Genomic DNA, 6,000 nt, shown 5'->3' on the forward strand with positions numbered 1-6,000 from the left:
AACACGCTACTTTCAATAGGATCTGGCGCAGGTTTGGAGGGCCGAAGCGCCTGTTCCTGTGCTGTAATTTTCTTTGTTCTTTGACCAGATAAAAAGGAAAAGGGAGGTGTATAACAGTCATCAAGGGAACAAGAGCCCCTGTGGACGCACTAACGTCAACCAGGCCAACATCCCCAGCACTGAGGCACTGACCATCCTCGATCAGCTACAATGGGCTGGACACTTCATCTGTATGACTGACACGAGACTCTCCGCATGTTCTCATCCCAGCTTCAAAACAGCAGGCGAGACCCAGATGTGCAGAGGAAGCACTCGGTGATAAACTCAAGGCCTCAATGGTGAAGTGCGACATTCCTGCAGACACCTGGGAATCGCCGGTCTCAGACGGCCTAAAGCCTGAAGAGCACCTGGGAAGGCATCAAACACTTTGAGGCTTGCCTTTGGAAGCAGCGGAAGCCATGCAGCCACACCAACACCTCCCTCACCCCTTCCCACGACTGCCTTCTGCCCCGAGTGCAACAGAGCCGACGGTAGCTGCATCGGTCTGTACAGCCGGCGATCAATTCAGCCTGAGAGTGGGAGAGTGTCATCCATATCTGCGAGAAACCACCATGATGATGATGTATAGTGTGCAGGGGCATCTCGTCATAGCAATTCAGAGAACAAATACAGGGCAACAGAACGCTGGTGACCAAGATTAGGATGAGGGAGAATCTCAAAATCTTCTACAAGTGTCTCAGAGGGAAAGAGAAAACCCAGGGAAAACCAGGTCTCATTAGGGATGAAGAGGCAAATGAATGGTTTGAACTGGAGGGCAATGTCAGGTGTTAAACGAGAATTTCACATCAGCTTTTACATGTGAGATGGAGCACACAATTCTCGGACAGAATTAACAGAGACTGGGGAGATGTTAGGTGTTTTGGTGAATTTAAAATTGGACAAATCCCAGGTTTGGATGAGGTGTATGCCACGATGCCCAGGGAGATAAGAGAAAACATTCCACTCGCCCTCATACAGAGATTTCAAAAGTACCAAAGGACTGGAGAACAGGTAACATAGTTCCACTTATCAAAATGCGTGACAAACATAAAGCAGAGTATTACAGACTGGTGAGTATCACATCAGTAGAGAGGAAAATATTGGAGAAAATTCTGAACGGCAGGCTTAATTTCCATTTCAAGAAGTGGGGTCTGATCAGCGACCGTCAGCATAGCTTTGTCAGAGGGAGGTCACGCCTCACAAACTTAGATGATTCTTTCAAAGAGGTGACGGAGTGTGCAGATGGGAGTTGATGTAATGAAAATAGATTTCAGCAAAGACTTGGACAGGGTCCCAAATGGGAGCGTGGCAAAGAAGGTAAAGCTCGGGGGGTCCAGGAAAATACAGCAAGTTGAATCCAAAGTTACAGATTGGTCAAATGGGCAGGTCAACGGTAGATGGAATGTTAACCCTGATCAATAAGGCAATTTGGACAAACTAACAAGGCAAGGAATCATTCAAAGAAATGCCAGGACACTAGGAAGATCAGAGGAATGGTGTGATCTTGGGGTGCTTGTCCACAGATTCCTGAACATGGAATGGCAGCTTAAAAGGACAGTTCAGAAAGCACATGGCTCAAGAGCTGTACAGGACTTTGGTTAGGCCCCAGCTGAAGTGCTCAGTGCAGTTCTAGTCTCTCCATTATAGAAAGGAGGTGTTTGCATTTGAGCATGTGTGGAGGACATTCATCAGGATATTCTGAGGGGGTGAAGCATTTTAACTCGATGGAGAGTCTGGATAAGTTTGCGTTAGCAATAACTGCTAATGCTGGAGTCTGAGATCACACAGTGTGGAGCTGGAGAAACACTGCAGGCCAGGCAACATCACTGTTGCCGATCTCTGATCAAAGGTCTAGGCCTGAAACATCAGCTTTTGTGCTCCCGAGATGCTGCTTGGCCTGTTGTGTTCAGCCAGCTCCACACTTTGTTCTCTTGGATTCTCCAGCATCTGCAGTTCCCATTGTATCTAGCATCACTGTTTTATCTGGATAAGGTTGGCTTGTTTTCTTTCGAGTAGAGAAGGTTGAAGGAGGTCCTGAAAAAATTGTTTAGATTAATATGGGTAGGGGTGAGGTAAAAAGAAGGTCCATAATAGGGTCGGTCGGGGGGCGGTGGTGGGAGAGGAAGAGATACATACATTTAAGCTAAAAGCTCAGAAGGAATTTCAGGAAAGAAAAGACACCCAGAAGGTGCTGGGGGGTTGGAATTCATTGTCTGGGACTTCAGTTGAGGTGGATAATCTTTTCACATTAAAGAAAAAGGGTTGGTACAGCACGTAAAATGAAATAACATTCAAGGCAATTGGCCTATTGCTAGAACATGAGCCGAATGTCAACTTAGTGTGGCTTCAGTGGTTACAGACACAATGGAATGAAGTGCTTGTTCAATTCTGTAGAATTCTCTGATTCTATGATTCTGGAGCAGGGTACAGTGAGTGGACAGCACGGGACAGTTCACCTATCTTCTCTTTTATCCATCTTCTATCTGCCTCCGCACTTCTCCCTATTTTTTACAGAATCCCCTTCTCCTCCCCCATTTTTGAAGAAGGGTCTCGATCTGAAACGTCAGCTTTCTTGCTTCTCTGATGCTGCTCGGCTCGCTGTGTTCATCCAGTTCGACACCTTGCTCTCTCAGATTCTCCAGCATTGGCAAGTTCCTACTATCTCTTGAGGAAACTTACTTGTTTTTGCACCCAAACTGTGGTGAGAATGTGGAACGCACCGACTGTGTGGGTGGTAGAGGCAGAAACCGTGATAACATTTAACAAGTCTGTGATTGGGCATTTGCGATGCCAAGGCAAACAAGGCTCTGGGTCGAGTGCTGGGAAATGTGATGAGAATAGTTCGGGACTTGCATCTTGTGAGGGCACATACAATTTGCTGAAGGGTCTGTTCCATTGCCATAGCACTCTATTATGCTGTCCCTCAATGATCCTGTGACAAGCAAGTGAAGGTTTACAGAAACAGGTACTTTTCAAGGACAATGCCAAAAGGAAAAGTGATGCACAGGCAAAGTGCATGTAAGAATTTAACCAAGGATTAACACCACTGAAGAACTGGAATTTGTGCCAATGCACCAAACCTGCAGATGAAAATGCAGCGTCCAGTTTGATTGCAAACTGCAACAACCACCAGTTAGTAACATGATCAATGGAAATATCTGAATGCCTGTTGTTGTGATCTCAAGCATTTACCTGCGTCGAGTGAAATCCACCACCATAGTTCTGTTGCATCGTTAGCCACCTCGCAATCGGTGTTGCATAGTCAATATCATTCCTTGACAACGCTTGAAGCAAGGCATAAGCAGTGGTTTCCACAGTCATTGCAGAAGCCTGTGCTGCTTCAATTGGATACGGCTTCTCGTCCTCCAACAATGGAGGCTTTCCAGGAACCAACATCAGAATCTGTCATTTGACAAAGGGATTAGCTGAGAATAAAGTTTACATCATATAGATTTTTGTTTGCATTTCACCAACACAACAATGGTTTTGCTGGTCAAGATCCACCATTGTCTCACCACTGATGTCTATAACATTCTCCATACTTTCCGCTCAGTGATGGGTCCTTTTGTTTGGGAAAAATAGGCACCTTCAAATGCAAATGAATCAAGATGAGCTTCAGTTTCTCATCAGGCTACATGGCAGTTATTACAAGATGTTACGAACAAAAGGTGAAGAGGCAGATGAAACGATTCATAGCATCAGTCTGGATGATCTTCTTGCCCTCATCCTGAGGAGGCATCACAGATCTTAACTTACACGCAATTCAAGTTATTTCATGCAATGACAAGACTGAATGTTCTGGATACTGCAAATGCCATGGCACCTGGCAGCATCTGACAAACTGTATTGGAACAATGTGCCCCAAGGTCACCACACCAACAGTAAATGTTTTCCAGTACATTTTTAAACACTTGCGACACTCACATTTCAGAGAAAGATGACCTATCATGTAATAGTCAGACAAATTGTGCTGACCAATTATGGCCTGAATGTATTCTCAATCATCAGCAAAGTAATGCAACATCTGGATGACCGTGCTGTCAAACAGCTGCACACTAAGGTTCAGTTTACTTTTCGTCATGCCACACTTCTCGTAACCTCATTCAGGAGTTACCACAAATATGATCAGCGATCCTGAGCTTGAAAAGGAAGGAAAGTGCAATCTGTCATTTCCACCAAGGCAACTTCTGATTGAATGTGGTGTGAAGCAGAGGAATAGAAAATTGAGTCAGTGGCATTCACTGGATACCTGCACTGGTTGAAGTCATGTCTTCATTTGAACCAAATTGGAGACATGAATGTTCATTGAATATTGTCCAGGTGTCCAGCAGAATTCATGACTTTTCCAACAGTGAAATCAACAATGAGAAAATACAGTGAGACTTGGACAACAATCAGGCTGGGCCTGATAAATGATAAGTAACATTTGCACCACACAAGTGCGAAGCAGCAATCAGCTCCAACAAGAGAGAATATGACCATATCACAAAATTCCATGTCCTTACCTGAACATCATCCTTACATTTATTTTTAAATGTACAAGTGCTATCCAAGCCATGCAGGGCTATGGGCCAGGTGTTGGAAATGAGGTCAGAAAAATTCACTGCTTCTCTTTGACTGTCACAGAATCCGTGAGCTTAAGAATTTAATTCTCCTGTATTGTAGACTACTGAGGTGCTTGGCTATCCACTTCATCAAGGTTAACACTGATCTAAAACTAAACTGGGTCAGTTATCTAATCAGCAGTAGCCAGGTCCGTGGTACAAACCGCCCTGCTGTGGAACAGGGTCAGGCAAATCCAAGTGAGTGATTGTGGTTGGAGGCTCATTCGTTGGGGGCATGGTGTCTGTCGCCACATTTGAGACAGCAGGGCTGTGTGTTGCTTCCCTGGTGCAAAGGTCAAGGACATCTCTGAGTGGTTGCAACAAATTCTTAAGGGGGAGGGTGAGCAGCCAGAGGCCATTGTCCACATTGGTACCAATGACGTAGGAAGAAAGAGGGATGTGATCCTGTGGACTGTGTACAAGGAGTTAGCAAAGAGGCTGAAAGGCAGGGCCTAGAGGGTAATAGTTACTGGGTTACTACCAGAGCCACATGTTCGTGAGCTAAGTTATACAAAGATAGGTGAGATGAATGCATGGTTAAGGAGCTGGTACAGGGGCCAGGGTTTCAAGTTCATGGATAACTGGGTCCACTTCTTCGGCAAGGGGTGACCTGTGTAAGAGGGATGGGTTGCACCTGAACTGAACGGGAACAAATATCTTCACACGGAGGTTTGCTCGTGCTCCTTAGGATGATTTCAAGGCTGGCAGGCAGCTGGAAACAAGAGCAGCAGGTCAGCAAGTCGATGAATTGATAGCAGGTACATGTTAGGACCAATAAATCAGAAAAGAATGGCAGTCAGACACAGGTACATGAACATGATGGCACAAACAAGCTGACCTATGTTTCTTTCACTGCAAGGAGTATTATAGCTAAGGCAAATGAGCTTAGAGCCTGGATCAGTACATGGGACTCTGATGTTGAGGCCATTACATGGGTTTGGTTGAGACAGAGACCGGACTGGTTGCTCAATGTTCCAGGGTTTCATTGTTTTCGACAAGATCGAGGGGAAGGTAAAAGAAGGAGGTGCTCTCCTAACCTGTGGGAAATATTACATCTGTACCTAGAAAGGATATTCTGGAGGGCTTGCCCACTGAGGCAATAGAGGTCGCGTTCAAAATTAAGACAGACACAATCACTCTGATCAGATTAAATTAATAGCCTGCTCCCCTGTTGCCACTGACACACTGAGGAACAAATATGTAGGCAGCTTGTGAAATGATGCACTAACTCAGAGTTGTCACAGTCAGTGAATTTAACCTCCACGGTATTGACTGGGACTCCCTTACAACAAGAGTTTAAATGAGGCTGAATTTGTTTCGTCTATCCAAGAGAGTTTCTTGACACAGTATATGGAGA

The sequence above is a fragment of the Stegostoma tigrinum genome, unplaced genomic scaffold, assembly GCF_030684315.1.
Source record: "Stegostoma tigrinum isolate sSteTig4 unplaced genomic scaffold, sSteTig4.hap1 scaffold_177, whole genome shotgun sequence".
In the NCBI taxonomy this organism is placed as follows: Eukaryota; Metazoa; Chordata; class Chondrichthyes; order Orectolobiformes; family Stegostomatidae; genus Stegostoma; species Stegostoma tigrinum.